This window comes from Sphaerodactylus townsendi, linkage group LG02 (genome assembly GCF_021028975.2).
Source record: "Sphaerodactylus townsendi isolate TG3544 linkage group LG02, MPM_Stown_v2.3, whole genome shotgun sequence".
NCBI classification, from domain to species: Eukaryota; Metazoa; Chordata; class Lepidosauria; order Squamata; family Sphaerodactylidae; genus Sphaerodactylus; species Sphaerodactylus townsendi.
In genome coordinates, this window is record NC_059426.1 from 87,493,151 (window position 1) to 87,515,859 (window position 22,709).

General features: G+C 41.6%; 1 pseudogene; it reads right to left on the reverse strand.

The window, feature by feature from the left end:
- Nucleotides 1-14,356: 14,356 nt before the first annotated feature.
- LOC125427598 lies at nt 14,357-14,438 on the reverse strand (annotated as a pseudogene).
- Nucleotides 14,439-22,709: the final 8,271 nt, after the last annotated feature.

Sequence of the window (22,709 nt, forward strand, 5' to 3'; positions counted from 1 at the left end):
TATCTATCCATTGACTTAAAAAATCATTCTGCTGGATTTTAGTGAACCAGAAATTAATATTTTTCAGTAAACAGAACATTTTGAGGAGATGGGGAAGCATAAAGAAAAAAAAAAGACTCCATTTCCAGTGCAGCAATGTAAGAAACAGACTTTTCAGTGACTGTGGAGAGACAATACTCAAAACAGAAATGCTTGACTAAAGAGCTACTCCTGCTGTAGGGCTGTTGAGCTACTATTATTGTGATAAAGGTCTTGAAGGGTTGGTCTTGCTAGTTATGTAGACCAGCACTTATTTGAATGGGCATATTGATGATTGAAGAAGAGTTTGGATTTATACCCCACCTTTCTCTCCTGTAAGGAGACTCAAAGTGACTTACAAAGTTCTTCTCTTCCTCTCTCCACAACAGACACTTTGTGAAGTAAGTAGGGCTGAGAAAGTTCTGAAAAACTGTGACTAGCTCAAGGTCAGCCAGCAGGAATGTAGGAGTGCAGAAACATATCTGGTTCATCAGATAAGCCTCTGCCACTCAGGTGGAGGAGTGGGGGATCAAACCCGCTTCTCCAGATTAGAATCCACCTGTCTTAGCCACAATATCACGCTGGCTCTCATAGCATGTTCACTCTGGTTCTCTGGTTTTGGTCCCTATGGTGGGATTCAGCAGGTTTGCACCACTTTGGCAGAACCAGTTGTTAAAATGGTGCTTGTAAACAGCCTGTTGTTACTGGTTGTGGTGGGTTTTCCGGGCTGTGTGGCTGTGGTCTGGTGGATCTTATTCCTAACGTTTTGCCTTCATCTGTGGCTGGAATCTTCAGAGGTATATCACAGAGGGAAGTCTGTTACACACTGTGTCAGTGAGAAGGGAATGTTTAGTGGGGTATATATTGTCCATGTCCCAGGGTGGGGAACCAATCAGTAAGTGTTTGGGTGGAACTTGTTATGCAAAGATGTGGTTGATAGTATTGTATTGCAGGTGGGGTTTATCAGTCCAGGGAGTGATTCACATTTTCATGCCCTGCAGCAGCAGCAGTACTGGTGAATGCAAATCATTGGTTTGGGTGGAGTCCATTGTTCATGAACTTAGCATGCCCTTGGGGTTTGCTTTTGGTGTTTTTAAGTACTGGTAGCCAAGCTTTGTTAATTCTCAGAGTCTCTTCTTTCCTGTTGAAGTTGTCTTGGTGTTTGTGAATTTCAATGGCCTCCCTGTGCAGTCTGACATAGTAACCTTCTGAATTGTCCAGAATTTTAGTGTTTTCAAATAAAATATTATGTCCAGTTTTGCTTAAGACACATTCTGCAACTGCAGATTTTTCAGAATGGTTAAGCCAAAAGTGTCTTTCGTGCTCCTTAATACGAGTCTGAATGCTGCATTTTGTGGTTCCCATGTAGACCTTTCCACAGCTGCAGGGTATGGACTTCCTGCAGAAGTGAGGGGGTCTCTCTTATCCTTTGCTGAGCATAGCATCTGCTGTATTTTCCTGATAGATTTGAAGATGGTTTGTAGGTTATGTTTCTTCATCAGTTTCCCTATTTGATCAGTGATTCCCTTGATGTATGGTAGAAATATTTTTCCTGTGGTGGACTGTTTCTTCTCAGTCCTCTGGGTCTCTCTTGGTCTTAAAGCTCTCCTGATTTCTGTTGTGGAGTAGCCATTAGCCTACAGAGCCCAGTCTAGATGACTGACTTCATCAGGGAGGAGGTGAGGTTCACAAACTCATTTTGCATGATTTGTCAGAGTTTTGATTATACCCCTTTTCTGTTGTGTATGATGATTGGAGTTTTTATGTAGATACCGGCCTGTGTGAGTAGGTTTTCTGTATACTGTGTGGCTCAGTTGATGGTTGGGTCTGCAAAAGACCAAGGCCGTTTCCGCATGGGCCAAATGGGGGTGGGGGTGGTAAAATGGGGGTGGGGGTGGTAAAAACGCTGCCCCCAGGCCGCCGTTCACACAGGCGGCGCTGCTGAAACGCAGCAGCGCCGACCTGGCTGCCCTTCCCCTCCCTCCTTTAAAGGGTTGTTTTTGAGGGAACAGCGTCTTCCCGGCGGCGTGGTGCAAACAGCACCGCCGGGAACACGCTGTTTCCCTTCCCTTTCCCACTCACCTTGTCCCTGTCGTCACCCTGCTGGCCTCCGAAGCCTCGGTCTACAAGCTGCCCTCCGACCTCCAGGGTCGGAGGGACAGTGAGGAAGAGCCGGGAGAAACCAGCAGAGCTCAACGACGGGGACAAGAGTGAAGATGAAGGAAAGGGAAGGTGGCAGAGAGCAGCTCCATGTCGCGAGTTTCCGCCTGATCAATCCGGCCAGCCTCTCTTCTGAGGCCAGCATCGCGACGCTATTAGCGTCGCGAGCGGCTTTCACCCCCACGCCGGCAGAATTCTTGCCGGCGTGGGGGCGCCTGGAGGGCTGTGCGGAAACGGCCCAAGACATCTAAGAAAGGCAGTTTTCCTTCTTTTTCAGCTTCCATGGTAAATTGGATGTTTGGGTGGATGCTGTTAAGGTGGTCCAGAAAATTCAGCAGTTCCTCCTCGACATGGCTCCAGATTGTACAAGTGTCATCCACAAATCGGAACCAAGTTGCAGGTTTCCTGGGTGCTGTTTTGAGGGCTTCGTTCTCAAAATGTTTCATGTAAAAATTGGCTATCACCGGGCTGAGGGGGCTTCCCATGGCTACCCCATCTGTCTGCTCATAGTAATCATTGTCCCATTGGAAGTAACTGGTTGTTAAGCAGTGTTGAAACAAAGCTGTGGTCTGGAAAAATCTGGCTGATGAGTGCGAGTGTGTCTTTCACTGGAACTTTGGTGAACAGTGAGACAACATCGAAGCTGATAAGTCTGTCACTAGGGTTGAGATGGAGATTGCTAAATTTTTTCAATGAAGTGGGCTGAGTCTTTAACATAATACGTTGTGTGTGCCTTTGTAACTGTGTGGCTTTGTAACTGTGAAGTCAAAATTTTTGCCAGTTCATATGTGGGGGAACCAATCACACTCACAATAGGTCTGAGTGGAATGGAATCCTTGTGGATGTTTGGTGAAAAAATCCACCCAAAATCCACAAAAATCCTCCCCAAAATCCACAAGGACTCCATTCCACTCAGACCTATTGTGAGTGTGATTGGTTCCCCCACATAGGCACCTCGAATGCTAAATCCCAAGAAAATCAGCTAAATATACTGAGAAATTAATATGTAAGTAGATATGGCATCTCCACCAGGAAACAGCAATATGCTAAATAGTGTGTTTCCTAAGTAGACTGCAGTATGCTGATGAGGTGGTTTGAAATATTCTATTTCTTTCATGAACTGTATAAACTTAAATGTCTAATTCTCTCAAATTCACCTAATCTCTGATTAGTTATTTTTGTATAGATTTTCCTATGAAGTTGTATACATTTGTGTGCAATTTAGCAAAAATGTATTATCAGACAGATGTTTCAGAGCTGCTAGTTTGTTCTGCTGGTCTGTTTCTTAGATTTAATTACCTTTTCTTTGGGTGGCACCGGGGATACGAACAGTGGCTGCTGCACTACTTCTAGAAGTTGAAGGTTGCTGGAAAGCTGGAAGAGTCTACATGCTCCTCATCCCATTTCATTAAAGTTGCCTATGAAGAGTTAACCATAATTTTATTCATCCTCATTGGACTTAAAAATCCATTCTGACTGGATTTTTAGTGAACTAGAAATTTAATATTTTTCCAGTAAACAAGAACATTTTGAGGGAGATGGGGACAGCATAAAAAAAGAAAAAAAAAGACTCCATTTCCAGTGCAGCAATGTAAAGAAACACGTGACTTTTCAGTGACTGTGGAGAGACAATACTCAAAACAGAAATGCTTGACTAAAGAGCTACTCCTGCTGTAGGGCTGTTGAGCTACTATTATTGTGATAAAGGTCTTGAAGGGTTGGTCTTGAAGCTAGCTATGTGTAGACCAACACTTATTTGAATGGGCATATTGATGATTGAAGAAGAGTTTGGATTTATAATTCCCACCTTTCTCTCACCTCCTGTAAGGAGACTCAAAGTGACTTACAAAAGTTCTTCACTTCCTCTACTCCACACAACAGACACCTTTGTAGAGTAAGTAGGGCTGAGAAAGTTCTGAAAAAGCTGTGAGGCCCTAGCTCCAAGGGTCAGCTACAACAGGGAAATGTAGGAGTGCAGAAACATATCTGGTTCTGCATCAGATAAGCCTCTGCCACTCAGGTGCTGGAGGGAAGTGGGGATCAAAACCCAGGCTTCTCCAGATTAGAATCCACCTGTCTTAGCCACAATATCACGCTGGCTCTCATAGCATGTTCACTCTGGTTCTCTGGTTTTGGTCCCTAAGTGAATTTGGGATTCAGCAGGTTTGCACCTACTTCTTGGCAGAAATCCAGTTGTTAAAATGGTGCTTGTAATAAAGCAGCCTGCTTGTTACACTGGTTCGTGGTGGGTTTTCTCCGGCTGTGTAGCTGTGGCTGTGGTCTGGTGGATCTTATTCCTAACGTTTTGCCTTCATCTGTGGCTGGAATCTTCAGAGGTATATCACAGAGGGAAGTCTGTTACACACTGTGTCAGTGAGAAGGGAATGTTTAGTGGGGTATATATTGTCCATGTCCCAGGGTTTGGTGGAACCAATCAGTAAGTGTTTGGGTGGAACTTTGTTATACAAAGATGTAAGGTTGATAGTATTGTTATTGCAGCAGTGGGGTTTATCAGTCCAGGAGTGATTCACATTTTCATGTCCTGCAGCAGCAGCAGTACTGAGTGAATGCAAATCATTGGTTTGGGTGGAGTCCATTGTTCATGAGACTTAGCAATGCCCTTGGGGTTTGCTTTTTGCTTTGGTGTTTTAAGTACTGGTATGCCGCTTTGTTAATTCTCAGAGTCTCTTCTTTCCTGTTGAAGTTGTCTTGGTGTTTGTGAATTCTTCAATGGCCTCCCTGTAGCAGTCTGACATCAGTAACCTTCTGAATTGTGTCCACGAATTTTAGTGTTTCAAATAAAATATTATGTCCAGTTTTGCTTAAAGACACATTCTGCAACTGCAAGATTTTTTCAGAATGGTTAAAGCCAAAAGTGTCTTTTAAAGTGTCTCCTTAATACGAGGTCTGAATGCTGCATTTTGTGGTTCCCATGTAGACCTTTCCACAGCTGCAGGGTATGCACTTCCTGCAGAAGTGAGGGGGTCTCTCTTATCCTTTGCTGAGCATAGCATCTGCTGTATTTTCCTGATAGATTTGAAGATGATGGTTGTGCAGGTTATGTTTCTTCATCCATGTTTCCCCTATTTTAAGATCCAGTGATTTCCCCTTTGATGTATGGTAGAAATATTTTTTCCTGTGAGGTGGACTGTTTCTTCTCAGTCCTCTGGGTCTCTCCTCTTGGTCTTAAAGCTCTCCTGATTTCTGTTGTGGAGTACAGCCATTAGCCCGCTACAGGAGACCCAGAAGGCCTAGATGACCTGACTTCATCCAGGGAGGAGGTGGAAAGTTGCACACAACTCATTTTGCATGAGTTTGTCAGAGTTTTGATTATGTCCCCCTTTTTCTGCTGTGTATGATGATTGGAGTTTTATGTGCAGATACCGCCTGTGTGAGTAGGTTTTAACGCTGTGTATACTGTGGTGGCTCAGCTTGATGGTTGGGTCTGCAAAGAGACTTCAAGGCCGCAGTTTCCGCGATGGGCCAAATGGAGATGGGTGGTGTGGAACATGGGGTGGGGTGGGTACCCGACGTTCTGCCGGCACCCTCCATGCCGTTTCACACACGAAGCGGCGCTGCTGAAAACAGCTACGAGCCTGTTCTGGCTGCCTCCCTTCCTCCTCCTTCGCTAAGCAACAAGTTGTTTTTTGAGGAACGAGACCGTTCTTCCGCCGTGGGCAAACAGCACCCGCCCGAGGGGAACCTGCTTCTGCCGCCTTTTCATTCTCACTCTGTCCTCAGTCAGCTGCTGCACAGCCTCCGAAGCCTTCGTCCCACTTGCTGCCTCCCAGGCCTCCAGGGTCGGAGGACAGTGAGGGGAGGGAGGGGCTTCGGAGCCGCAGCTGAGCCAACTGACTGAGGACAAGCGTGAGCGGAAAGAGAGAGGGAACGAGGAGCAGCTCCATGCGGAGTCAGCTGTCGTCATCCGCCAGCCTCTCCTGAGGGGCCGCGCATGCGCTTCGCGTGCGAGCGTTTCCACCCGCCCACGCCGGCAGCAATTCTTTTAAGCCCGGGCGTGGGGCATCCCTGGAAGGGCTGTGCTGAAACGCCCTGCCATTAAGACGTCTAAGAGCGTGAACAGCCTGGGCAGTTTTCCTTCTTTTTCAGCTTCCATGCCGGTAGAATTGGATGTTTGGGTGGATGCTGTTAAGATTGGTCTCAGAAAATTCAGCAGGTGTTCCTCCCTCGACATGGCATTTCCAGATTGGCCTACATAAGTGTCATCCACAAAATCGGAACCAAGTTGCAGGTTTCCTGGGTGCTGTTTTTGAGGGCCGTTCTCAAAATGTTTCATGTAAAAATTGAAACTATCCTCACCCGGGCTGAGGGGGCTTCCCCATGGCCAAATGCCCATCTTCGTCTGCTCATAGTAATCATTGTCCCATTAAAAGTAATCTGGATTTGTTAAGCAGTGTTGAAACAAAACTGTGGTCTGGAAAAAATCTGGCTGATGAGCGCTATGCGAGTGTCGTCTTTCCACTGGAACTTTGGTGTGAACAGCGTGAGACATAACATCGAAGCTGCATAAGTCATGTCACCAGGGTTGAGATGGAGATTGCTGGGCAAATTTTTTCCAATGAAGTGGGCTGGAGTTCAATATTTAACATAATCGTTATTATTGTGTGCCTTTGTGGCACTGTGCGGCTTTGTAAACTGTGAGAGTCAAAGATTTTTGCCAGTTCGCATATGTGGAAACCAATCACACTCACCAATAGGTCTGAGTGGAATGGAATCCTTGTGGATGTTTGGTGAAAAAATCCACCCAAAATCCACAAAAATCCTCCCCAAAATCCACGGGCACTCCATTCCCACTCCTTGAACCTGTTAGAGTGTGTGATTGGTTCCCACATATGAACTGGCAAAATTTTTGACTTCACAGTTAAAAAGCCACATTGGACACACAACACATTATGTTAAAGACTCAATCCACTTCCAAAAGAAGGCTCCAAGTCCTGCTAAATGGAGGTTGGGGAACAAAGGGACAACTTCTGCCCCAGCCTCTAAACCAGCTGTGCTTAACTAGCTTACTTCAGGGCCATTTGACTGAGTGGGGAGTGAGAGAATTCCACTGGGAAGCTGAGCAGAACTTTCACAACCAACAGATTTAGTGTCCCATCCTAAATTCATGCTCATCAATGTAGCAATTAGTATGATCAGGACACAAGTGGCACAAATGAAAAAGAAAAAATATTTGTATTCTGAATGAGTTGCAATAAATTTGTAACTATACAAATAGGCGATTGTGGTTAGGGACAGAGAAAGCATCACAATGGGCAGAAATTCTGCCTTATGTATAGCAATGTAACAAATGGTATGATTGCCATAAAATAGTATATAAGTTCATTTGATGGGAATTGGTTAAAACCATGACTGCATTGCAGCTAATAGGTTAATCAAAAAATGACAATATAAACGTGGTTCAGTTGCGTTTTAATTCTATGTTTTTTTTGCGGGCGACAGGGATAATTATGTCGAGTATATGTACTGGTTTGGGATGCACTGGTTATTTCAGTCCACGATTTCCAATTCACCTTTCCACTTCTCCTTTCCTGCTATGCGACAAAAACGCTCCCTGAGAAATGCTGCTGCTACAGAGGGTCAAGAGGGACCCTCCTCTGACCCGGAACAGCATCAAGTGAGTCAGAGGTTTCCAGAAGGAATGGATAATTAGCAAAAATTGCCACCACTTCTGTCTGTGGAAAACCTTGTTGTATCCAATTCGGTGTATCAGTTCCAATAAGATACACAGTTACCATTAATTCCACACTTCTACTCCACTTCTCTCTGTCACTTAGATAATGTGTCCCTACAGGGAATTATGTTTAATTCTCTCTAGTTCAGCTAACTTTTGCAAGATTGTCCAGAATTGCTTTGGACTGTGCCTCTGGAGATGATGTGAACTGTAGGGGTTTGGGTATATATCATAGATCTATCTGGCACAACCTCCACCCCTGTAAAAACCTGTGTGTAGATTTGTCTGTTGGCTTCTTGCATTCCTGTTTTCTCCATTTTATGATATCATCTTTAAACAAGTTTCCTAGTTGACATATTTAGATGTGTAACATTATTCAGATGTAACATTTTTATGTATGTATTTATACTAGAATAAATCTAAAAGCAATCCTAAAGATACATAACATTGCTGTTGGACCCAAGTAGAATAGAAAATGTCCAGTTACTATGGAATCTCTGAAAAACTTTGAACAGCACAAAGGACTTATTTGTGTTAATTCAAATCCCAAATGACTGGTGGAAGCAGATCAGCATCATCAGGATGCACAAATTAACAATCTGTTTAAAAGTATATTAGCGTAATGTAAAACTGAGAATGGCAAAACATGAAAGCAGCATCATTTAATGTTACTGGGAAATATACCTGTGGTCTATGTGCAGAGGTTAGTTTTCATCAGTATATAATTTTTATGACAATAGTTATGTTTTCTGCAATATTTTGTTAAATGCACTATGTTCATATAAATTGAGAAAATTCTGATTGATTTGGTTATAAAAATGATCCCTCTTTAGAAGGAAAATAGTACTTAAAGTCTGTCATATATCTTAACTAACAGGTTTGCTATACTTCTACTTTCGCATACTTGAGTCTCCCATGAGGGAATATTGTCCTAGAGGATGAAGAGCAAGCTAAAATTTCCCATTAACCTCAGAAGCTGCTCAGATTATGATACAGAGCTTACTTTTTAAAGTTATAGTTCTGTTCCTGGAATACTTAAGGCCTCTTCCTGCAATAGCAAAAGCAATATTGAAAACATTCTAACTCAAGTGGAACTTTTGGAAAGATGCTTAAAAAAACCATTGGGCAGACTTTTTTTCATCAAAGAAACTTGATTTGTGCTGGGTGATACTGATTGTAACACTACAGTATTAATGATGGCTTGCTTGTGTAAGCTGAGTCACGTTACTGGTCTATCCCAAAGTACTGCTACAGGAATTATTGCTATGTGACATCAAGTCACTTTTTTGATTCTTATAACAATCCAATGAATTAATGACCTCCCAAATTGTCCCTGTCATTTAACAGTTTGGTAACACGGTCTGCTCTAGCAAATTAAAGACCATTACTGTGATAAGTGCTTTGAATTCTTGAGATCTGAACACCCTGAAAATAATGTATAATAAGATTATGAATTAAGAATTTTAGTCTACAAATGAAAGTTTAGCATTTGGGTCAGATAAACCAGGTTGAATGTCTTGGATCAGGATAATATCCAAATTTTTCTTTTTCATAAATGCTTAAGCCTTGCTGCCTGAATTTATCCACGACTCTAAGAGCCTCTTTGTCACAAACTTCATACAAATTGGCATTGGCCCCCAAAATATGGCTTCTAAAGACTGTTAAAACTACACAGATATTCACCTATATGTTCAGCTCAGTATCCATTTATACCACTAACACGCAATACTAATTTAGTTCTGTTAATTGGCCTTTACAGGATCCCACTGCATTATGGACACTGTAATTAGTTTATTTTTTATTTTATTTACAATACATTTGAAATAGACAACAGCACCTTTTTTGTAACTAACCTAGAACTAAATGGCCTAACTTTGAAATCCAGAAGTACAAACCAGGAATAGTATTAGAAGAAATTTACCTGTTTGGGGAAGAAAGTATAGAGATGGCTGGGTGGAGGAATGTGGGATGTGTAAATAAGCATGTAGGTTGTCATGTATGTTTGAGGATTTCAAAAGAGGGGATCTTCTTTGGCTACAGAAGGGGCACATCTGGGTAGTGTGCTCATCGGCTGAACAGAAGCAGCATTTTGTACAGTTGCAGTACTTGACATTGACGACAAATGCATCATTTGGAGAGCCAACTTGAGTGTTGTATGTTCTGGGGTTTCCAGCTCTAAGGTGGGAGATTCCTGGAGGTGTGGGGGTGGAGCCTGGGAGGAAGAACAGCAGAATATCACACTACAAAGCAACACTTTTTTTCTTCAGGATAATTGATCTCTGTTGTCTGGAGATCAATTGTAATTCTAGGAGATCCCCAGGCTATTCCTGGAGGCTGGCAACCCACTGCATAGTATTACTTTGAAAAGGAAAGATTTTTTTGTTCTAACTTTGCTGTTCTTCCAAATACTCTAGAATTAACTTTCAGTGACTATTTTACTTTGCAAGTAAAGATTTTTGAAAAGTAATTTTAATTATTTTGCTTTTGCAGCCACTAACTGTTATGAAGGCATTGTTTGTAAAATTTCAATCTCTCCCCCACTGCTCCACACTCCACATGTTCTATTTTCATGACATGACTTATTGTTAAGCAACACATTCTCCCCCGAAGAAAAGAAGAGGGAAAGAAAAAATAAACACACAAACTCTAGTGCGGACTGGTATTCCAAAAATGTAATGCTTCTTATCACAAAATAATTTAAAAATGCAAGCACCCCAAATTTGCAGCTAGGAGGCGTCTAATTTCCTTGAGGGGATCGAAGTTAAAATTTACTCAACTTGGCGCGCTTATACGCCAGCTTTCAGACTTCCAAAAGACTTTTATCTCCCAAGGATAAACAACTCCAATATTTGTGTAATATAATGTAAGTGAAGGCGTATCTTTTTTAAATTAGGTATCATACCAACAGCTTGTGCCATGCTTAAGCGTAAATTGTTATGCATCAACAGAGATTTAACGAGATGGCCAAGGATCCCTGCTTCCTGCATTAGATGTGCGTGAGTAAGCCACAAATACTGTATAGCTTTCCTTTAATAGATTTTCAAAATCCTAAAGCTACTTTTTGTATACAAATTATTCATGGAGTAGGCAGAGCTAATACAGTGCAAAAATTTACCATTACTGGTCCCCTGCAATTAGCAGTTAAGTTGAAGTATCTTCAAACTGCAGAATTTCTTTCAGTGTCTCCCAATACTTAAACATCTTTTTCAGTTTTAATTGAAATGCGAAAATAGGAGCTTTCATTTTCTTGTTAAGGTTTTGGGTGCTTGAGCTTTACAGCAGAGAGGTAGCAATTGGCATCTAATCTGAACAACTGCACAGAGGCTCTGCCTGAATTAAATACAACAGCCTGGTAACTGGCAAGAGGGAGTGAGAGGCCATTTTTTTTAAATGAGTCCTACTAAGGATATTCACACATACATCTTGCTTTTTGGCAACAAAGAATAAAGCAAATAAATAGAAACAGCAGGCTCTCACTTTCTGCAGAATTGTTAGTCCCTCTCTCAGTCCCTTTTTAGTCTCTTTGATATTTTCCCTTGTATCTATTTGCTGGTGATTATTTCAGAACAGAAAAAAACATCTTTGGAATAAGACATGTTTTTTTCCACATGGATTGGAAGCCATAGGGGCAGCCCATATTGGATCAGATGAAGAGTCCATCTAGACCTGGTTTTTTTCAGTCACCAGCAGTTGTCAACCTGAAGCCCACAGCAAGTGCACAAATGCAAGAAGATGCAGACAACTATTCTGTGTTGTTTGTCAGTGCGTAATAAAGGTACATTGTCTCAGAATATAAAGGTTATATTTAGTTAACTTGCCTAATCATTAATTATATAATTGTCACCTGTGTATTTATTAAAAAGCAAATGGCAAATTTATTTTATAATAATAAAGCCATGTGTTAAAGTTAATATGCTACCACTACATTCTAAAACAGGGGTGCCAAACATGCAGCCTGGGGGCTGGATCCAGCCCTATGGTTATCAGGCCCACAAGCCAGTAGAGGCAATTCACTCCTCCCCTTGCTCCCAGATAAGCCCTCTAAAGGCAGCCACCCCACCCTACTGTGGGCTCATCAGTTCAGGCATCCCCACAGTGTGGTTCTGGAGCCAGCTTACGCAGCTACCCTGCCCCTCCAGACCCAACCTGACCAAGTCAAATTTATGTCATATCTGGCCCTTATGACAAATTTGACACCCCCTGCTCCAGAATATTCAGCGTACATCAGTTCAAGTTAAATCCTTTCAAAAAACACTCCATCTCTAGGAGGCTGTTTTGAAAGTTAAACTATGCAGAAAACCAATAACTAGAATATCTGTTATTGATAAAATGCCTGTAAATCCTCACTATTTTCATTTAAAATATTTATTTGCAGATGAGAGAAAAAATTGTTCACCATCTTTTAATATACATGTCTCTTTTTTGTTTTTCTTGTTCACACATATGAAATCATAAATGAGACAAAGTTCAGGCATAGGGAAACATACTCTGAAAAGCATCAAAGATGAAAACCTGAAATAGCTAATCATTTTGTGCTTGAAAAACATTTTTTGGCCTGTCATTTTTAAAACAGAGATAAAATTAGGCCTTATAAAGGAGCTATGTACGCAGGCAGGCAGGTTAGCTCCTGTTCATTTTTGGTTGTGTTAATGCTGACTATATTTTCCATTTACAATCTAATCATCAGAAGAGTATATTACATGTCAGAGGGCTATGGCAGTGATTTAAGGAGTCTATGTCAAACTGCTTGGACCTAAATGGCCTTTCTGAACTAACCTGGAGGATTTACTACCAACTAAACAAAAAATCTAATTCTGATCACAACTATTTTATAAAATTTTGTGGAATGCTATAAACAACTGTGTACACTCCAGTGAACTCCAAAAGTTGTAATAATGGTCTGGATTTTTATTAAATTTTTTCTTTCAACTTTCCCGTTTGATTTTCAGGCAATGCCCTCTGCAGAATCAGTAATCCCCTTGCCACCATTACCAGGATATTATAACTAGGACTTTGTTTTGAAATCTTAGGGGCCACTTAACTATAACAATTTCCTTCTGTTGATATGTTAACAGATGACTGTTAACTTATCAAAAGAAGAAAGATGCTGTAGTGAAGTGGGCCTAAGATTTCAAAACAAAAGTATTACCGGTAGTTATAATCTCCTATAATAGTAGTAGTAATAAAATAATAATTTATTATTTATTATGTGAGAATTACAACATAAGAAAAGCCAAAAACTGGTGGGTACATTGTCCAGAGAAAATAATGAAAAATGAGAAGGTCAAAATCCTGGGGGAATTTTGAATCCAAATGGACAAGTGTTGGCACATATTATTATAAAATAAAAAGTCCCTGTGAGACTTTTGAATCCAAACAGACAAAGTGTTGGCATGGACATCATGGTGATCAAGGACAAGAAAGTGACTATCACCAACATTGTGCCATCATGGCTTGTTACTACACCTCAGACCCAGAAAAAAGAGAGTACTTGAAGTGAATGTACAAACTGTGGAAACAACACTACCCAGTTTCGAGTATCACTGAGCAAAGACTGGCAGATCAAAGGCAATTCACCATATGGAATAATGTGTTTACAGAGAAGAAATACAGAAAAATTGTGAAAAAAATCAACTGTAACACCAGAAGAAAGAACAGTACATACCCCAGAAACAACAGGAGAGAGATAATAGTAGAACTGCTTGATGAAAATGCCAGTATAGGGGAGGAAATAATAGTACAACAACCAGAGGAAATCCCCATGGAAAAAACAAAAAAAAAACTAAGAGAAAAGATCATCCACTATGGACAATCAAATGAGGAAAGACATTGGCTGCCAGCATTGAAAATGGTACCCCAAAATGACCTGGCACCCATAATGAGGGATTTAAACATGGCACTGATGACAACTGAAACAATTTCCATCAAACAAACCAATCAGCTCACATGTAACAGTTACTGCAGTATTGGTCACAAGAGAACTCGGCATTGAAATACCTAAACCCAAGATAAATCAACCATCAAAACCAAAGTGGAAAATGTGACTGGAACAGAAGGTCAAAAAACTAAAATCAGATGCCAATAACCTGAAAAATATGAAGGAACAGAGATCAAAGAATGGCAAGATCATGAAAGAACTAATTAGAAGGTACTGACTAGAAAAAGCACTGGAGATCACCAAACCAACAAATAACAGCCACAGCAAGGAAAAAATGGAAAGAGGGAATGGAAAGCAAAAGGAAACATTCGAGGTACAGACCAAAATCAGCAATTTGGAGTCAGACCAAGAGGCAGACTTTCTACCAAACCCTCAACACAAAGATCAATGTTGAATGCAAAAAAAAAAAAAAACCTAGAGAAAAATGCAACACTTCAGTTTTGGAAAGATCTGTGGGAAAATGAGAAGGATTGCAACGGGAAGGCACAGTGTATTAAAGATTTTGAGAAAGATGTTGGCCAAAAACAAATGCAAGAGCTGGAAATAACAACTGATATGATAAAAAATGGAAGCAAGAAAGTGAAAAACTGATACTACACTTGATCTTAGCCAAAAGGCAGAGAAAGTGAAAAACTGGATGGCACCAAGACATGATCAATTGCATGGCTTTTGGCTCAAATACCTAACCAGTATTAAGCAGTTTAATGAAACCATGCAAAATGGTGAAATTGATTAATGGCTAACAACTGGGAAGCCATACTTGATTCAGAAAGTTCCAGCCAAAGAAACAACACCTGGAAACTACAGGCCAATAACATGTTTGCCCGCAATGCTCAAACTGCTCACCGGCATAATAGCAGGTAACATCATTGGACTACTTGGAAGAAAATAACATCCTGCCAGTAAAGCAAAAAGGGAACAAAAGAAGGAGCAGGGGTACAAATATGAACTCCTGATAAACAAAATGGTAATGAAGAACTGCAAGAATCGAAGAACCAATTTGCATATGGTCTAGATCGATTACAAGAAGGCGTTAACAACTTAACATCAATAAAATCACTGTCTGCCAAATGCAGAAAGCTGCTCTACTAAATCTCTGCAGAACATTTTTTTACAACAATATATCATGTCTTCCTAAGTTCCAGGGTAGAACTCAAAGCAGAGAGAAGGCCAACACCAACCAGTTATCTGGAGGTTGTGATGAAATCTGTGTGTTGTTTTTATCAATACTACTACTACTACTACTACTAAAATGTGTTTGTTGTTTTTTGGTATACATAATATATAATAATAACAATGTGGCAACTAATGCTCAATAACAACAATAGCTGTTGTTGTTTGACAACCAGCTAAAGAACTGGCAGCTGTGAAATCAACCAATAATAATAATTTTCTGGATTTCTTCCAATTCTATCTCTTGATTCCGTATGATGAATCGCCTTTGATCTGCCAGTCTTAGCTCAGTGATATTCAAATCCGAGTATTGTTATTCCCAAAGTTCATAATTCTCTTTGAGTATCTTCTTTTTGGGGGGCTGTGAGTTGTAGTAAGAAGCCATGATTGCATGATTTTCTTGTGTACTATGCTTCTTTCTTTTTTGTGGTTGATCTGCTTGTAGTCCACTTGTTGACACATGCTCACTCATGTGACGAGGCCTTTGTTAACCCCCATGACGACTGATGCATGATAGAATTCTGTGTATTTGTTTCACCATATTGTATGGGTTGGTGGACACTCTTAGTCTGGTTTCTCAGTTGAGTCTCATCTGGCTTGGGAGACCCTTCTGGTAGTATACACTACCTCAGGGGCGGAGCGAGGGGGAACTGCACCTGGGGCATGCGCGCACCCAGCACCCCACCACAGTGCCTCCCCCCCCACCCTGGAACGCCCTGAAACACCATCGCTATGCCCCTGCCACGTGCGCGCACTACGCCACTGCACTACCTCCAGCATAATTCTCAGCATCATCGAAGTATGCAAGCTCCTTCACCACAACAAGGGGGTATTTTCTCCAAATAACTCCCCCTCTCGACTTGAAGAAAAATAGGGAAACTTTTAAGAATGGATAGGGGAGTTTAAATCTCTCCCCAAATGGAGGATCATTGTCTGCACTTGTGCACAAAATTCACTTCTGTTCAGTCCATTTATTAGATTTTGGAAGAGAGTGGATGATGTGCTTTGGACTGAGAAAGCCAAAGGGGGAAGCAGTGGAGGCAGGGGAAGGAGCTGCTTCCATCCCCCTGAGAGTCTTGCTACAGCCTACTGCTAAGGCAGACTTGGATCTTCCCCTGTCCATGCTCCAAAGCTGCTGGGCTCCAGGAAGCCTCCTCCAGCTATGCAGCTGTTCCCCACCTCTACAGGCAAGATAGATGGGAAGCAGAGACCAGGAGGTGACTGCAGTGTGTGTGAGTGTGTGTGTGTGTGAGAGAAAGAGTGAGTGAGTGAGAGAGTGTTATGAGAATAATTCAAGTATTCCCTTTCAATAATACTCACATACGATCAGATAACAGCAGGTAGCATTTATTGGTCACTTCTGCAGAAGGAGATCAACAGGACCCGAAAGCCCAGTCAATCTGAGGTCTGAGATGCAACTCAGCTCATATTTAAGGACATGGTATTACAAATCTTTGCACTTTACATAGCCCACCCACCCTGGAAGAAGCCCCAAGCTTGTTTCCGACAGTTATTTCTCGTAAAGTAGCTTCTGCTTTTCTTTGAATAATATGTTATTCCTAGCCAATTTCAATGAGAAACAATATCTTACACTTTCCTGTAAAGAGTCCCTGATGGTCCCAGAAGGCTTCCTGATACCATAACTTCTCCTTTCTTTTACCAACTTGCGGTTAAAGCGTGTTTTTCCCATTTACAGTTAGTAGTTTTCAGCAAGCTTATTACAAATACTTCTGCAAAACATGTTTTTTTAAAACAAGTTCCCCTTTTTTCTGTTTTGCTATATTATAATATTGATTGCCTTATGGATTTCTCACAACTCAATTTTATTCACTTAGCAACGATCACAGTTCTTCTCTTTACAAATGACTTTGTAGAAGAAATCACCTTTCATACTTTCATAGCGCTGAATCTTTCATGGTCATTTACTAGTATTTCGCATTTCATACAGGGTTGGAAGTATCTGGACACCTTAAGGAGGCATAGAGAATCCTCACTGTCAAAGGCTTCTCCTGGGGTTTTTTTTTCCATCCTAACTGTACCATGGCTAATCGGTGGGAACCTAGGGATCCCGGAGCAGGGGATGCAATGGCCGGTCAAAGGCAAACATTGAATACAACAGCAAATTACAATTCCTATGGCCACCAAACCTATTGCTCCAATTATGAAATCTTTTATCCACCCCCAGTTCTGGAAGCCAACTGGTGGAGCCAGAAATCCCACCATCCTGTCTTTGTGTTTTCCTCAAAGGTAGCATGTACTGCTTTAGCTATATTGTGTAGTTTCTTTATATTTGTTTCAATTTGACCTGATTCGTTGATATAGTGACAACAGGTTGTATTTAACCAGAAACATAAAGCCCCTGTGCACTAAAAGAAAGGGTCCAGAGCAATTTCCATGCTTTGAAGGGATACCACTAGCCAAGGATTCAATTCCTATTTCACAGCTTTTGCCAAGCTGTCTGCTGTGTCATTGGCCAGGGACCTCTCCTAATTTATTGCAGACCAAGTATTCTTAATTGTTTGACATTTCCCATGCCACTCCTAAGTTGGTAGCTGGCCATGCAATAGCTGAGCGGTGCCTTCCGTGAGGGTAAGTGTTCTGAGGGGTCATCGTCCTTATCCCAGTGTGGGGTCCTATTTCCCTTTTTGTTCTCCATTGCATCCTTTTCTTTCCCTCAAGCTTCTTTGGGCTGATCTTTTGGGTAATAAATCATCCCACCTGGTGCAATGGTCCCCAGAGTACAAATTCCCTTCCACCTTGGTGGAAGTATTTTCAGTGCTAAATTACCACAAAGCCAATAAATTCCAGGAGGGAGTGAATATATGTATAAATTAATATCATATATTATCTGAAGATGTACCATATTAAAAGGAGTCACTACGTTGTCATATAGGGAAAGAGCTCCTGGATATGGTTCAAGGTCTGTTGAACAATTAAAGGAGGGATCTGTACTAAGCCAAGGATTATCGCTACAAATCAATCCTGCCTGGGACATGAGTAGGGTCCTTTCACAAGAGGGGTACCTTCCCAGGTCCTCTACTAGTTCGGGTGCTGCAGTAGGTGGTAACGGTTGCTCGGTGGGTTTGGGAGTAATTCTCACAAGGTGTATAAAGTTACCATCCAGTGTCTGGATCCTAACATCTCCCTTTTTGAACTCTTGGGGGGTTCTATACTGAGACCTTATTCTAAATTTTATTTTCGTTTTCGGTTTTTCCTCGTCTTTTTCTATATCTATCCATTTGGAGGCCAGTGTTTCCGACCTCCTCATTTCCTACTCATCATCTGCCACTGCAGGCAGAGAGCTTTTAGCCAGCACTCCATGCTAGCCGATGATTAAAACAATCACGGGTTGGGTCACTTACTCCTTCTGTGTGAGAGTTTGCAATCCCACTTCAGGATTGGTGGCTCCTGCACATAATGTATCGTTCCAGGCGTCCAATGCTAAGGGGCTGAGGAGGGTAGTAGAGGCCACCCTCCCTGATCCTGATGGCAGGGCCGATTGGCTACACAACCAGCATTCAGATGACATTCAGGGCCCTACTGGTGTTCAGACTACAAGAAGGTGGAACTGGTTAGCGATGCCACCCGACCTGGGATTGAGTGTCTCTGCAGAAACAACGTGTTGAGAGCAAGAATATCCTGAGCTACACATTATCATTTCTCTGCATTTTGGCTTTCTTGAATTATTTCAGTTGGAAGGATTTTTGTCTTTCCTTTCTTCCTCTCCTTCCCTTTCTAGGGGGGACCCAGGTATGGCCTACCGATAATGTCTTGACACTCCACAATATTGAAGCGGTGCAAAATCTTGACTAAAGAAGGGACTGGTAATGGGTACAGACCCAATTAAAACACAATCGAGATGGCCTCCGGTACCACCACGCTCTCACTAAGCGGCTTTCCTGGCCTCTGTTGGTAATAAGCTATTACAGATGCAGGTAAACTAGCAATATATACATCAGGTTTTCGTCTTGCTACTAGTATTTTACCCTGCCACCTGTGTTCAGCAGTTCTCTAAATTCAAATCTCTATACCATTCCCAGTAAGCACATAAAAGGGACCAGTTGCATGTGGTTCCAGGGCCTCTACCGAAGAACTTGGAGCTTCAAGCTGCCTTGCTATGTTCTGAAATCTCTCAGCATAGAAGACCACTTTCGATATTATAAATTAAGCTAAGATAAGTTTGCATGGGGAATTTGTGGCTGCTTCTATTGCTTTCCTAATTAAGCTCCCTTATGTTTGGTATAATATTCACCCCCTTACGACACACACAAAGGGACTAAATGTTCCCAAAGGGAATTATGTATATAACTAGATCCCCAGCTATCGCCAAAACCTGTTTGAGCGCTAATTGTCCAGACAGCAAGGTTACTCCATCGTCTTTACCCGGGTTCTTGTTAGTAGCTAAACGCCTTGATAATAGAAGCTAAAATAAAAATCCTTTCCTTTAAATAAATATTATGTCTTCCTTCACCAATTTGGCTTTATAAGTGCCTGTATTAGCCCCCCAAAATAGATGCTTCCTCTCTATATTCACATGCTTTTGCCAAACCCAGTTCTCAATGGCATTTCTGTTTGGCCCCTAGTGCACAGCGGAAGGACTAGAGTGCCAACTCACCCTTGCTAGAACAGGAGGTAACTGCTTGCGAAGGGTATATAGAAAAAAGAAACCTGCTCAGACAGTAGAATTTAGTTCCAACAGGAATACTTTATCTCTTGTTTCTCAAAGGAACAAAATAACAATAACTATCCACTCTCTACTCTGTGACAACTATCTGAGCCCGAACCTGGAAGAGGGTGGAAGGGAGGTACTGAATTGGGTATGCGGTCTTCTTATATAGTTTTGTCCAGCAAATCATTAGCTAGATGATCTAATGCATCCTGGCGCTGTGACCTTTTCTGCCTGCTGACTGTTACATGCCAATCACTGCAGACCCAGACAGAGGTTCGACCTTTACAATTCTGGGTTGACTGTTACCATGCCAATCGGTAACGCAGACCCATGGACAGAGACCGACCTTTACAATTCTGCTGACTGTTACATTCCAGTCATTCCTAGACCAGCATGTGAAGCCACCTTCGCAATTTTCAATATCCTGACACACCTTCTCATATCTCGTTGAAATGTTGCCTCATTACATAAAATTTACTAACAAATAATTACAAACAAAAGAGTCATTTCACATTATTTACACTCATTTACATAGTTGGGTACATGGTCAGTACACAGAGTTACTTATTTTGCTCACTTTGTACCAGAGTCGCTTGCCATAATTGTACATCTACCGCTATTAGACCAAACGACCAACCAAGTCATTATGTTTTGTATTGGTAATGAAAGCTTTGTTAAGATGCTCGGGCTATGTTTGCAGATGATTCACAGAATACTACAACTTAATCATGATTTGACTTCTTATCGGATTTGTTGTTTTACATTTTGGAATTTCACAGCTACATGTTTATACCGCGACTTTACTTTTAAGGTTTTTAGTTTCTCTGCCAATGGCTATATACATGTCTGTGAGTCTTCTTCAAAAAAAAAACTATCGTTATAAGGTTGTTCACATTTCTCACCCAGGTCTTTTATGGCTGCATGACCCATTAGTAGCTCATTGCATGCCTCATTAAAAGCCACATACTCTGCACCTCAGCCCAGGTTGAAGTGGCGAGCAGTTGTTTTGTTTCCTGGTGATCTCCAACAAATCGGATGAAACTGCCATATTGCATATAATAACCACTCACTATGACTTACATCCTGGGGTCCTCTGCAAATATGTAGGCTGTCCGCAGATACACCACTAAGTCCTTATTGTTTTGGTTAGAAAAGTGTAAACCATAACGGTTAGCAGTTCCCTTCAAGTAGCAATTACTCTTTTTTGGCCCCTGCCAGTTCTTTCTCAGTAGGTTTTGCAACTGTTCTGCAAAAATAAACCTACAGCATAAAGCCTATGTCTGGTCTTGTCCAGTTAGCAATGTGCAACGGGCTATGGCTACCAATTAAGAAGGAGAGGCGATATAGGTCTTGCCTTTCAAATGCTTTGCTGTTATCTTGCTTACAAAATCAATCCAGCCACCATTGGGGTTTGTGCCACTTTGGCATCTCTTGCAGACCAGCTTTTTTTGTACTTGACACCCTCTATCTCTTTTTGTTTTGTGTGTCCAGAAACACATCGCTTCAGTTACTTACGACTTGAATGACCCAGGTATTGCTTTAGATACCCCAAGTCTTTCGAGCAAAGTGTTTACTCAACTCTCAGTGTAAAAGTTGTTTGAGGATTTGGTTTGTCTGTTTTTTTACACAACCACACAGAGATCATCAACATAAATCATCAAAATGATACATTCATCACCAGATACCTCTGAGGGTATATATACAGGCATCCGGCCACACTTTGGTCAAATTTCATTTCACACATAATGCTTTGTGTAATGCACCTGTTCCAACATCTGGCTGACTGTTTTCCAGCCCGCATACAAAGCTTTGTTGAGCCTTTATAAACTTTATCAACTTGTTCATGCTCATAACCTGGTGCTTGCTTCATGTATATGGTCCTCTCTTGCCAAATCTGCATTTAAATAGAGCTGTTTCAAAATCAAAGTGCCTCATTTTAAAGTCCTCTTTGCTCAGCCAGAGCAATCACACTAATCTCATGGATTCTGCCTTTGCAGTGGAGTTGCATGGTCTAAAGACAACCCAGTCCTTAACTGTCCAAACTTTGTTTGAGGAGAGAGCCTTGTCGCTGACTAATCTTGCTTTATATTTTACCAAATTCGCTTCCGAGGGTCTTGCATAGGTTTAAGCTTCCTGTATACCCATCTTGCACCTATGATCGGCTTATCAGTAAGTTTATCAACAATGTTAAACACTTTTAAGTTCACCAAAGATTCAAACTCATTGTCAATAGCCTAATTCCATTTGTCCTGTTCCTCCGGTGGACATTTCAACCTATCATGGAAACCTTGTGGTTCTGTCCCTAATGGGCACACTCTCACTTCTTGTACCATAAAACTTTTTGGTGGTATGCCTTTATTTGCTCTTTACTTTCTGATCTAGGTGGGTATAGCTATTTCTCCAGTTTGCTCAGCCCCCCTCCTCCTCTCCTGGCTTCCTTCCCACAATAGTCACTCCATCACTGTATTTCTCTGTTGTTGTTGCTTAAGGCCCGGAGACAGATGTGTGACCTTGAACAGGAGTGGGGGTTGTCGATGCTGTCACTAGGTACTGTGTCATGGCTTACTGGTGGGTAAGAACACTTCAGAGTTTTGAAGTTAGCACATGTTCCCCAACCATGTATGCTTTTCAAAGTTGGCTTTTCACGTGAGATAGCAATTCTTCCATGTGACCCAATGAAAATCTACCAGCCTTTGGTATTCTAGCGATATCCTACAAAGCGCAGTCTCTGCCAGCTGCTTTTGTCCTTTTTTTTCCGTTTTGTACGTTGCTGTGTCTGGGAATGAGGACGTTAGCAAAACTCCCAAATATTCTAAAGGTGTTTCAGGGAAGGCCTTTTGCCAAACATTCCTGAAAAAATGGTGTTTTCATTGATACTTGAACTCCACAACCTGTTTATTACATGTGTTGGCAGCGTAAGACAGCCTCTCTCCCCAGAAATGGAATGGAACCTTGGCATCATTTATCATGCAATCCCGCGTGCGTTTGAAGAATGCACCTAGTCTCCTCTCAATATGCGCCATTTTCAGCCGGGACTGAACGGTTTATTTGTTCTCCTG